Below are 13,239 nucleotides of genomic sequence, written 5' to 3'. Positions count from 1 at the left end.
AGGGGGCTGAGAATAAAGTGTAAAATAGGCATTTTTCGATGTCAGACCCCTAGAAGAAAATTATTTGGAAATGAAGAAAATACCTGTTTGCCAAAAAAAAAAGGGCTTTTTTTTTTGACCTATACATTTTGATCAGCTCCTCTCTTTAAATTTCTAAAGATGCATCCACCAGTGTCACCTAATTCCCTCTGATCTGCCTCTAACTTTTCAGCTGTATTGATCTGCTCTGGTTTATGAAGCCACCGACTATTGGAAAAAAGAGTTTATAAATAACTACAGGCTTCCATATCACAAACGTTCCAGCAGGGCTGCTTTTGTTTATCGCACAACACACATTTTTGGAACTTTTTCTTCACTGGGAGATTGCAAGGGAGCTTGGAGTGCCAGTGTGGCTGCTGCATTGTACTGTATTGTACTGCGCAAATGGCGTTTCCCCCCTTGGGACGGAGAGGTTTCTAGGTTTGTTTTTGTAGATAAGATATAAACTCTGCAGTGGTTCTGCTAATAAATACAAGTAGCCTGAAGCTCCAGAATATGTCTTGTTGGTCCCTCCAGTAATTTGACAAAGTATCCTTGCAGCAACCTCCTAAAAGTACAAGATGAAAAATGTTGGTGATCCTGCGGTACCTGGGATGGCTGTTGCAAGGGGTGGCCATGCATAAGGGACAGCTCTCTGCTAGCACTGGTGTGGGGTCCTGATATCTCACGTGTTCAGCAGTAGTCAAAGCCAGAGGTAATAAGTGCTCCCAGGAGAGAGAAAATGAAGTTCTCTCTCTAAAATTGCCACTGCCGGAGCGGTGATTATCCTTTCTGGAAGGATATAGGAAACATCAAAAAAGGTAGAGATTGTGATCAAAGGTATAGGGGGGTACTTCTGAGTGAGGAGAGATTAAGCAGATTGGGATGTGTCAATTTAGAAAAGAGGCAGCTAGGAGAGGATATGATCAAGACATCACGCAGTCCAGAGTGGAACAGAAGAGGTGGCACGGATGGTTGTTTGCCATGAATCAAGAGGGTTACCCGGTGAACTCATTAAGCAGAAGGTTCAGAGCAAACGAAGGGAAGCACATTTTCCTGAAGTGCATAATTACACGTATAATTCATCACCGTGGGCTGCTGTGCTGTCCGGAAGGGCAGTGTGGATGTGAAGTGGGAGCAGGCTGGTGGGGAATGCAGATCCCAGGGGGGTCACTGGGCAGATCTGAAGGATGCTGCGATGGTGCCACAGCACGCCACCCGATGGGCAGGGGGAGGTGGGTCCTTTCCATCTCATTTAGGTATCACTGCAGTCAGTTTGCACGGCCGCAGGTCGTGTTTGGAAGGCTTTCTCAGCAGCAGCAGCAGCACACATGCACACTGCTAATGATATTTGAGGAGTCATTTCTGTGGGAGACTCAGGAGCCAGGCAGCTCTGCAAACCAGCCCATTAATATTTTTAAAAGGAAGCCTCCATCCTGCAGGAGCTGCTGCGGCCGCTGGAGATCTGCCAGAACCGTATCCCAGATTGCATCCGCTTCAACCGTTAGATCTTTCCCCCCCTCTCCTTTCATCCACCCCTTCTCCTTCCCTCCTGGATGGACCTTCTATTGCTATTCCATCCAGAGTGCACTCTAGTTACAGCTTTTTGTGCTGGGAAGTTCCGCGCGAGCATCGCTCGGTGTTTAATTTTTCCCTTTTTCCTTTTGGAGCTAATCACCCCGATGAAATTGAGCTGTAAGACAGCTGACAGCGTTCAGATTGAGCCCAACGTGTGTGCTCCGGGTTCTTGCATCACTAAAAATGAACACAGACAGCTGCAAAGCGAAAGAGATGGCGCTCGGCCTTGTTTAAAACGCGCTCACACAGCAGCACGAGCAGCCTGAACAAAAGCTGCCTGTCTCCTCTTGGAGGCGGGTGAAGGAAGAAGTTATTGGGCTTGATGTGTCTCCCAGCTCCCCCCTCCCCACCATCCGTGGCTGTGTGGCAGCAGAGGAGATGGTGCTTGGTGGGGAGGATGTATGGCTGTCGTCAGTCAGTCAGTGTCAGGGTAAATCAGGCCTGACGGCTGTAACATCTTCCCCACGCTAACTGGAGCAAGAGTTGTGAATTTATATCTCTATCCTCCTCATGTAATCAAGAGAGATGCCGACCAAGTATCTTCCTCTTGTTTGGATCATTTTGTGGCTTGGCCTGAACTACAGACCCAACCTTCTCTGTGGGGCTCATCAGTGCTGTAGGCTGGTGGTTGTGGTTTCCCGAGCCTGTCTCCTGCTGTGTGTCCCTAACCAGCTAAAACACGTGGAGAAAGACCCTTCAGCTACATTGGCTATGTTTATGCCTGGTCTTCTCATTCCTGCCCAGAGGCTTGGCTGATCCAGCCCTGAACCCTACAACCGTAAATTCTGGTTGATTCAGGCTCTGATGTTCTGAGATGGGAAAAGAGGAACTCAGGGGAGACCTCATCGCTCTCTCCAACTGCCTGAAAAGTGGCTGTTGTGAAATGCTCCTGGATAACAGCGATAGGGTGGGAGGAAATAGCCTCAAGTTGTGCTACGGGAGATTCAGGTTGGCTGTTAGGAGAATTTTTTACCCAGAAGAGTGGTGATGCAGTGGCACAGCTGCCCAGGGAGGTGGTGGGGTCACGATCCCTGGAGGCATTCAGGAACCATGAAATGTGGCACTGAGGGATGTGGGCATGGTGGGGGTGAGCTGGGGTTGGATTTGATGATTTTAGAGGTCTTTTCCAACCTGGCTGTGGAGGGCTGAGCATGGGCATCCCCTGAGGAGCCCCACAAGCCCATGCTGATATGCAGCAGCTGGGGAGCTGGGCCCCATCTGTCCCCTTCAGTGAAGGATCATTCAGTTTTTCTTTTGGCTATCACGCCCTTAAACAAATACCATTTGAAACCAATGGGAGATTTTCATCATTTTCAGGGTGATAGGCTTGAAAAATGGGATGCTTGGGGAAAAAGCAGGCAGGGAGGAGAGTGGGAAAAGAAGAGGGAATAAATGCTGCTGTAACATTATGGCTTACAATGTAAACAGATGTGGGTGAGAAATGCTTTCGTTACGATTCTACCAGCAGCCACAATTTGGTGGAGCTGTACATGAGAACATATACACAGAGCAGCATCCTTATGCAAACTGTTCCACAGGCACACGGGGAGCACACCCCTCTGAGAGCCCTCTCTCTGCATGCCCTGTTCCTATATGTGATTAAGTTCCCTGCTCTCCTACTGCACTTAGGGCTCTTATTAGCGGTAAGCACGCGCTCCGCAGGATGCTCTCGCACGCAGAAATACAGGATGAAGCACTGCCTTCTGCTTGCAGAAGCCAGCAGGATTTTTTTTTTACAATAGCTGGAAGAGGGGGAAGTCATTATCTTGTCCAGCCTCTGGCTGCATTTTGATAGAATCCTTTGTCCAATGGCTGCAAAGTATTTTGCAAGTACAGAAGGATAAATCCTCAACAGACAAGCATTATCTGGCCTATTTTTACAGCTGAGAATTTGCAGCCTTCAGACCCATCTAGGCCTTCACCTGGTGATCTCCTCAGCTGAATGAATATGTCAAGCTCGGTCTTTTCACATCCAGTCCCCATTCTAACGCAGCCCTCCGGTGTGCCTGGCTGGAGTCAGCCTCTCCTCCCTCAGTCTCCCATCCATGTAACAGGTATGACAGCCATCCCTTCCCCTGGGCAAACACTTCATTATGCGCTGCTGCTGCAGTACCTCAGAGGGGAGAAGACCTTCAGATAAGCCTGCATTCTCATTTCGGAGATATTTGTGCGCGTGTTTTCTGCTTTTGCTGCCGTTCCCTTGCTTTGCCTGCTCATTAGTTCTGCCTGAGTGCAGGACCTCTCCAAAAATGCAGCGTTGGCAGTGGGCATGAATTCTTAACTACTCCTGTCTCTAATGACAGAAAGCGGGGCCAGGCAGCCGGTTTGCTCGCTGAGAGCAGGGGATGCACAATAACGTGCTGCTGGTTTCTCTCATCACAGGGGGAGTTTGCAAATCACAGGAGGATCTGCAGAGTATGCTCAGGTGCTGGCCTGCTTCTGGTGCTGTAGGGAGAATTGGGATGACAGATGGAAAGAGAAATGCCTCTCGTTTTGTGAAAGGTGTCAAAGTTTGGTTTTTTTTTTAATGCTCTCTCTGGCCTCTCTCTCTGCTGTTCTACCCAAGAGCAGCTTTTGGCTTTTGATCCAAAGCTGGAAATCCCAAGCCTGGCTTGCCAGTGCTCTGTTATGATCCCCAACTTCATGGAGAGCAAACAACATTAAATCAGTAAAAATAACAAACAACGCAGCAGAGGATTTAAAGAAAAAATGCGTTCCATTGTATAGAACAGGGGAAGGGCTTCTTTTAATGGGAAGCTTAAAACTTATTTTTAGTAATATTGCTGCCTTTTGTCTCCATTCTGTGCTTGCATTCAAAGCTTCCCTGACTTTTCGCAAACACAGTTTCCAACATAAGCTAGCTTTTCCTTTTACAGACTCTTTATATTTTGTTTAAAAAAAGAAAGTCTTGGCAAGTTAGAATAGGTAGGAAGGGAGAGGAAGGTTAATCCTTCCTAGGTGTCATTCATTCTGTTTCATTTCATGGCAGGGATAAGAAGGAAGGAAGAAAAAAAAAAAAAAAGAAAAGCATTCAAAACCTTGTTGGTCCTTTGATTTCTGACTTTCAAAAACCAAAACAGAGAAAATAACAATTTTTGCTGGGATGGGGGGAAAATCTGACTTCTCATTTTCCTGTGTCCCCGCTGAAATGCCAGTTGGTGAATTGTATTGTTTCTTACGAAATCTCCACATGCACTGAGAAAATTTCCACCTGCTTTTGGGCTGTCCGTTCCCTCACAGAGCTCTGGTTGTTTCTTTGTATTTGCCTTTGCTTTTCTTTTCCATCTCCTGCACTATTTCTATCTCTCCCTCTGTCCTTACTGACATTTTTTTTTTTTCCCCACTGAAATTACCACCATCAAGTCAGCTCAGATGGCTCTGAGGTGTTTCCTTCCCGGATGGACTAATTGGGGTTGAGATCTCTGTTGTTCCCAGAGCTCGTTTCTTGGGCTGATCAAACTGACTTCATTTCATACGTTATTGCTGGAAAGTTATCTTTGTTCAGTTCAAGGTACATCTTTCTCTGTCTTATCATAAAATCACAATATGGTTGGGTTGGAAAGGATCCCAAAGGCCCCCAAACCCACCTCTGCTGTGGGCTGGCTGCCCTCCACCAGATCAGGCAGCCCAGGGCTCCATCCAACCTGGCTTTGGGCACATCCAGTGCTGGGGCACCCATGCTGGTGTCTGGCAGAGGTAAGCCATGGTCATAACAGCAGCTGCAGCTCTAATTGGGGGATGAAAGCTTCAATATCCACTCCTAATGAAACCTTTGGGGCTCTCTGCTTCGCACTGGCTGGCAGCTCCCACCTCGTCTGTATGCTTTCAGGAGAGGCACGTTGATGCCACAATCCACTTGTTCTTGAAGGCGGCTTTTGAAATGCTGGCATAATTATTCACAAGCTGTGATTGGAGCCCACGTTCGGGAGGGTGGGGGCTGTTATTTGCATTAAGGGAGGATCTGATTATAATTGTGGTAGGGAAGTTTGTTTGAGACTGATTTGGCGGCAGTCTGAAATTCTTTAATGCTACTTTTTGGGCAGAAGTATCGGGGCATGAGGTTGATGGAGGGGTGATGGAAAGGACTAGGGGTGCCAGGCTCGGGTGTGGAAGTTCCCTTTGTCCAGAAAAGGTGAATGTGATAGAACTGCTTAGCTGGAGAGAAAGTAGAATGGTAGAAACTAGAATAATCCGTCTGATCTTCAGGGTACCACCGTCTTTTCCACCCTAAAGACTTGAGAAAGACGCGTGTTTTGTTCAGGAGGGCTGATTTGAATCACCCATTTTAATCATGATTTAAATCAACAAGCAGGAAACCTTGATTTAAAAAAAACGCGTTTTAATCTCGTATTTTAAAGTTCATTTCCTAATGAAACACGGCTTCGCATTGGCTGGCATAATTTGGTACTATTTCTGGCGAAGCAGAATGGGACGCGACACCCATGCATATTTATTGGCACGGCTGTATAGCTTAACATATATCTGCTCTCCTTTGGAACTTTCACATCTTTTTATTACATCAGTGTGATGGGAAACGTGTATTTTCTGATTTATTAGACGTGGTATTTTTTTTTTTTTTAAACATTTGTCTCAGGCTGCATGAGGATAAAAATTAAAATGCAATTAAAAATGTATGAGGGAAGCATTTAGGAAGTTTGTTGTTCGTCTTGCAGAGCAGAGGGCTGGAATGAGCATCTGCAGATAACCTCCTCCTACGTTGCGTTGAGGCAAGATCAATTACACCTTTCCCCTTTTCTCAACTGTTTGCTTAACCTTTCTGTGGATGTCTCCAGTGAAAAAATTCAGCAACTTCTCTGATATCTGTTCCAGTGAGAACATTGTTTTTTTTTTTTTTTTTTTTTTGAGTGTCCAAACTTAAGCTTTCTTTGCTCCGAGTTAAATTATTTCTTCTTCTCCTGCCACTGTGAACACAGAGAGCAATCGACTGCTGTCTTAATAACCTGCTCGCTATTGGAAGATTGTTATGCCTCTGTGCCAGAGTCTTCTCTCTTTTTATTTCTCTCCTTCATTTTTTTTTCAGTCTGAATGAGTCTAGTTCATTTAACCTCTCCTTTCCAGCTCTTTTTCCTAAAGCTGTGCCGGTCTTATTTCTTTTCCTTGGGACTGCCTCCTAATTTTTTGGTCTCACACTGCATCTGCAGTGAAATTACTTTATGAAAGCCTCAGAAGGAGAAATTGCTTGCTGCGGCGCGCAGGCAAACTGCAGAACTCATTGCTCCAGGATGCTGGGGATGCTAAAAGTTAAATGGAAGAGTGCTTAAACAAACTAATGAAAGATGTATGCCTGGTTGTATGTCTGGCCTTTGGGTGTAGCTGTCCACAAAATCGCAGAATGTGAGTTGGGTGGGACCCTTAAAGGCCATCTGCCTTGCACTGAACAGGAACACCCACAGCTCCATCAGTGCTCACAGCCCATCCAGCCTGACCTTGATGTCTGCAGTGATGGGGCACCAGCATCTCTGGGCAGCCTGTGCCACTGCCTCACTGCCCTTATCATAAAAAACTTTTTCCTAAAGATTAAATCTCTCTTCTTTTGGTTTGAAACTACATTCTGTCACAGCAGACGCCACTAAAGAGTCCGTCCCCTTCTTTCTTACAGCCCCTCTTTACATACTGGAAGGCTGCTCTCAGGTTAACGCAGAGCCTTCTTTCCATGCTGAGCAATCCTAGATCTCAGCTTGTCCTCGTAGGGAGGTGTTCCATCTCTCAGGTCATTTTTGTGGCCCTTCTCTGGATGCATTCCAGCAGTTCCACATCTTTCCTCTACAGTGGACTCCACATCCGCACGCAGTACTCCAGGTGAGGTCCCATCAGCACAGAGCAGAGGGGCAGAATCACTTCCCTCACCCTGCTGGCCACGCTTCTTTCGATGCAGCCCAGCATACAGTTGGCTTTCTGGGCTGTGAGGACATGTATTGGGGTCCTGATGCTACTGGTCCATTGCTCTGCATCCCCGCCGTACTGCTGTCATCCACCAGGAGCCCATCATGCTTCTGTGCTTCAGAGAAGGGCTGGGATGTGCCAGTGCCTTCCTCTCCTTCCCTTGTAGCAGCCAGCGAAGCAGGGCTGGCTCTGTCTTCTCCCCAGGGGAGCCCTGGAATAGCAGGATGGTTGCAGGGGTGCTGGGGGAGTCAGGCTCTGCTCTGAGCAATGCAAATATGGGTGTGGGGTGATGGGAGCTTTGCTGGAGCACGAGGATGGGTAATGCTATCCCAGCCAGCCTGTGCTGTAAGCAGCCGTTGGGAAGCAAAATCTCGCTCTTCCCCAGAATGTGCTGGATTCAACAGCTCTCTTTTTATCTGCTCAGAAAGTGCTGAAGTATTTCTCTCTGCTCTTCAAAAGCAATCCTGCACTGCCCAGAGGGGGCTGTAATTCATGCGGGGAGCTGGGAGAAAATGATGCTAGTAATCTCTGCACAAGTGTATCAACCACTTAACTCCTGGCTCCAGCTCCTGAGTGAGGCTTTAAACGTGAGGATGGGAACGTGGTTACAAGGACTCTATGGGTCACCTGCGAGCTAAAGGTATGCTGGGAAACCACCACTTTTGGAAGGGCTGTGTGTTAGGGGAGGGCACTGATTACTGCTGTCTCTAAGGGTATTCATAAGGGTAATTGCAGTCCTTGGCTTTCCTGTGTGCCGTGACATTGTGATGCTCCGTGGTGTTCGTGAGAATGCCCTATTATTAAAGGCCTTTTGAGTACAGGACCTCATTGCTCCTGTTCATGCCTGCACTTCCAAATCCCTCTTTTCTTTCCAGTTTGCTTTGTGGAGATGAATGCGTTCTGATGGGCACAAGCCACAAGGATCCTGCCTGGGTTTAGCTCTGCTGAGGCCACTGAGTGCAGCATGGATGGGGTAGGTCCATGGTTTCTTGCATGTGAGCGATGCTAATTAACAGCTGGGGGAATCATAGAACCACAGAATTGTAAAAGTTGGAAGGACCTCTAGATCATCTAGTCCAACCCCTCCGCCAAAGCAGGCTCCTTGCTCCAAATGATGCTCCCAAGGGGAGGATGGGCCCATAAGGGGCTCTTCCCAGTTATCTTGGGTGCCTCATGTTTCCTGACAAACCTTTGCACTCCGAGGTGTCTGTTCCAGGGAATAATATAGCTGGGCAGCTTTCAAGCTGTGGCCTTGCACCCGCCTTCTCCCTCGTGTTCATGAGCTTGGCAGTGTCTGTGCTTTTGCTGAAGAGCCTGCATTTGTTTTTAACACTTGCTGCTCTGTACAAGTAGAGAGCATGCGGGGAAAGAATAGATTTCCTTTTTTTTTTTTTTTTAATTTAAGATAGGCAGGCATCAAAACCCCATTCTCTTCTTTAATCTCTTCAAGATGTAGACGATCAGAACTTGTTGCACAGACTCATCCACTGGCAGCTTAATTAACTAATGGTTTCAGAAAGCACTTACAGAACAATAGATTGTATCCAATCTGGTACTGTTCTCCCTTTTCTGTTCACACAACACAACATTGCTCAGTCAGTTCTTGGATGGTGAAAGCTGGACCTGGTTCTCTTTCCCAAGCCTGCTTTTTATTCGTGGGTTTTAGATTAGAGGTTTAGGCAGAATTAAGCCCTCTCTGGTTTTAGTTGGCTGCAGCTGTAACAGCTTTCGAGTACGAATAAGCACAGGGCAAGGAAAACATGCTCAGCATTGTTTCACTGCTGCCCTGGATTACTGCCTGCTCCACACCTGACCCTGGGACACACGTGAGAGCAATGCATGATGTTCCATCACTTGTCATGTTGCAGCATTGCTGTGCCTCTGGCCTGAAGTGAGAACTCTCACTTGGAAGTTCCTGCAGTTTTCCTGGCAGCCCTCCTGGTGATACATGTCATGTTAAAATCCCGTGCTGTGGGATCATGTGACAAAGAGAATCGTAGCCCTGATTGCAATAAAACTTAATTTCCTTGCCTCCGTCAAAATATGCATGGAAGAAGACAGCTGAGCCGTTGGGGCTACATATGAGAAGGAAGAGGGAAGGTCTCTTCCTGGGCTGAGCGTTCTTAAGCAATTTCCCTCTGTGGGGATGTGAATGCCTGGGGTTGTCGGTGCCATGTTCTCTACTGCAGCAATGGGGATTGCTGGGGTGAACTGGGATTTGAAGAAGACTGAAGCTGGCTCTGAGGAAGATGAGCCAAACCCAGCACCAGTTAGACTCAAGGTTGGGCTTGGTGCCATCTGTGCCAAGGGTAGATGACATTCACAATGACAAGCAAGGTGAGTGCAGGTTCTCCTCTTGCTCAGCCCCTTCCTCACTCCCTGTTCACTGACCAAGCATGGAGCCCACCACTGGCCCTACAGGCATCCTTCAGACACTGTGGGTGCTGCTGGTGGCTAGCGGGGTGGTGTTGCTTGACTTGAAACCCTGGAAGGATCATTAAGTCAACCAATTTGGTTGACTTCCTGCATGGATGAGAAAGCCCCAGAAACTTAATAGGTTGCCCTCGTGGGCAACAGCTCATGCTTGGTATTTATAGAGAAATGGTGCTTTGAACAGATCCCATATTTTAGCCTCTCCTGCTGTTCTCTAGCTAGGGCTGAGCCGTGCTGTTAATAAGGGAAATGCAGACATCCCTTCACAGTAAAGGCCAAAAAAATAAAACCCCTTTGCTTTCCTTCCCATCTTGCTGGGAGCACCCTGCTGCTCCCCTCCGCTTTTTTCCTATTGCACAAAGAGTGAATTCTGTCTCTTAGGCTCCTTTCTAGAGGACTGGATGCTGAGTGTGTCCATGCTGCCACACTTATCCTGAAGTTGGCTTTCAATGGCAGACAGAAAGAAAAGTGCTGTGGTTCGGGAAAAAAGGGAGAGTTTGGAAGACCTAGGGTTTGTCTGCTGTGCTCTGGATTTACTATACAGCTGTAAAGTCACTTGTATGCATCTGCTTACAGCACTTGTGGCTCTTCAACATCCACCAGCAGTGTAGGATCTCCAGTGTGAAACGCAGGCTAAATACACAGAAGGACTCCGTGGCTCACCCAGGGGAGAAGCAGATTCCCAAGCCTCCTCCTGTCTGCAGGGGCTATTAGGGCATTCACTTATCCTCAGAGTCTGCAGGTTTATGAAAGCAGGCTCTTTTCTTCATTAGAGCCAAAAGGAACGACTGGTGTTTGATTTCCTTTGGGACTGGAGCTGGCTGTCTCTGTTCCTCGGCTCAGAGTCATAGCAGTGGGGAAAAGAGGGGAGGGGAAAAGCCAGGGGAGCACGCTGCTAGGAGCTCTTTAGGACTGAGGCTTCTTGGTCGTTCTGTAGCTGTCGGGGTTGTTTTCACCTTGGATTGAAATGCTTTTCCCTGGAACTCTTTGCCCTTCTGCAGGGGGATTGAAGAGCTCTGCTCCTCAGCTTGTGAGACAGAATGACCGCAGGTGCTGAGAGAGAGCAGGAAATCATCTTTGTAAAGCTGTCCAGAAAGCCTTGAATTCAGGTACGAGCCTCGTGTTTATAGGAACATAAAAGGAACCATGGAAACTGAATATGGGTCAGAGCACCTGCAAGTGGATAAAAAGTAGAGGGATTGCAGAGCTACCCCGATTTCTCTGTCTTTGGATGTGCTCTGCTGGTTTCAAACCTCCTTGGGGTCCTAGGCTCCACAGGAGCCTTGGGGATCTATACTAAGAAGGAATTTCTGGGGAAAGCAGCAGACAGAAGATCTGCTTTAAATTCCTGTGTGTGCCTTGGTCCCTGGGCTTCCATAGAGGAGTCCACGAGGACCACAAGCTGCTCGGTCCTCAGGGAGCTGCTGCTGGATCTGGTGCTCCTGCTGAGCCCCAGGTGAGGTCAGGTAGTGCTACATGTGTTACTGACCTGGGTTTTAAACTTTGCTCCCCCCTGCACCCTTATCTGGAGGATTATCCCATGCGTTCAGTTCTTGGCATTCAGCTCCTCTGCAGTCCGCAGCTTCAGCACAGGAAACTCCTTCACCTAGCTGCTGCCAGCATGCTTTTGGCGACCCTGGCTGTCCCGTCAGCTGTTACAGGCCATTAAAGGATTTGTTTCTCGGCGTATGAAAAGGCTTAATTCAATTCTCATTCTCTTCTGGCATTCCTCGGAGGTGAGTGCGTCCCCTCGGCATGAAGCCTCCGATGCCGCTAATTGACTTGAAAGTAGCTCATGTCTCCTTGGAAATGTCACCCAGCCCTTTTCAAGTGCAATTCCAGGCAATCAGGATCAATATGTTTCTTTAGCTAAGGGTATTAGCACATGACTGACAGCCCTGCGACATTAGCTTATTCCTACCGACTTCCAGTTGCTCATTTTTCTTCACTGTCTCAGCTGTGATCCCATAAGCAGGGACAGAGCTTGGACCAGGGCCATTCCCCAGGCTGCACTGGCTTACAGCACATTGTGGGTACGGGCTGGCTCACTCACACCTGCCCTAAACCTGCATGGTGCTCCCGTCCTCCTCTTCCCCAAACCCAATGGCATTGCCCATCCGCTTGCTCGTCGTTTCAGGAAGGAAAGGGCTGAGATTTCTGCCTGCTTTAATCAATCTCGTTTGGTATGAGGAAAGGTATCAGCGTATTTTTGCTGTACCTTCGCACAGAGAACACTGTCAGTGTAATTCTCTCTCCTCAGATCTTTGATCCTCGGGAGGCTGTTGTCCACAGCAGAGGATTTCTCTTTCGTCTGTGGCCTTGGTGCTGTTTGCAGCCAACACCTGGGTTTGTGATTTCTGTCTTTCAGCAGGCATACTGAGGATGGCATCCATCCATCCTCTTCCTTTGTTGTCTCAGAAATGCTTGTGAATGTCTATCCAGCACCTCTGTGCTGCTCTCCGTGCTTAGAGGTAGGGAGCGAAAGCACTGGCAAGATGAATTTAGAGGAGCTTACAAAAGCACTTGAGGCAGTGCTTTTGTGAGTGAATTCGATCCGGGCCCAAGTGCCCTCTGCTTTTCTTGTCTCCCTTTCTAACAAGGCTGGCACAGCTGCAGTACTCTCTCTGCAAGGAGGGCTCACACCCCTCCCCTCCACGCTCCTTTTCTTGGCAGAAAGAGGGGACCTCACCTCCCACTTTGGGAGACCCTGACCCAGGGGACTTGGAAGCAGTGATTCAGAAGCGGGTTTAAGGATATTTCAGATTGTTAAAGGGAGAAAGTGAGATGCTGAGAGACCAGGAGCCACGTCCTAAGTGAGATGTGTGATTCTTCTCAGTGCCAGCCAGCCACCCTGCCTGCAGCTGTTGGTATACTCAGCTCCCAAGCAGAGCTGCTCCCTGCCATCAGAGCAGGCTAGGGCTGCAGGGAAGGGATCTGAAGCTAGCTCCCAATGGCAAATATTGGCAGACACAGGAACAAGGTTTGCTGTGCTGTTGGTTCTGGGGATGCTCGGAGGGCTTCTCTGCCGTGCTGCAAATCTGAGTGTGTCCCTTGCAGGGGTTTGAGCTGCTGTGGAGCCAGAGGTGGGAAGCTGTGTCAGGGAGCTTCTGAGAGCGCGTTCCCAAAAGATGCATCAAGAGATAAACAAGCAAGCCTGGAAAACTTTTAATTCATGCTGTTGCCTGATATCTGCATATGTCTCTTGCTGGATTTTGCTCCCTTTGCAATGAGACTGGGCAGTCAGGAAGGAGTTAACGCTTGTGCCCTATGAAACGAGCGCATCCCAAAGCCTGGCAATCAGAGGCA

The 13,239-nt window shown here is 48.2% G+C and overlaps 1 long non-coding RNA gene across 1 annotated transcript; it reads left to right on the top strand.

The window, feature by feature from the left end:
- The first annotated feature begins 6,410 nt into the window (after nt 1–6,410).
- Nucleotides 6,411–8,751, top strand: LOC149916793 (uncharacterized). Its single transcript, XR_016469079.1, has 3 exons — nt 6,411–7,416; nt 7,960–8,140; nt 8,376–8,751. It is a non-coding gene; the product is annotated as an uncharacterized LOC149916793 (long non-coding RNA).
- Nucleotides 8,752–13,239: the final 4,488 nt, after the last annotated feature.

This window comes from Phasianus colchicus, chromosome 9, assembly GCF_987193195.1.
Source record: "Phasianus colchicus chromosome 9, bPhaCol1.hap1.1, whole genome shotgun sequence".
Taxonomy (NCBI): Eukaryota; Metazoa; Chordata; class Aves; order Galliformes; family Phasianidae; genus Phasianus; species Phasianus colchicus.
Note: the sequence above shows the minus strand (reverse complement) of the source record. Positions and strands in the feature narration are given on the sequence as shown.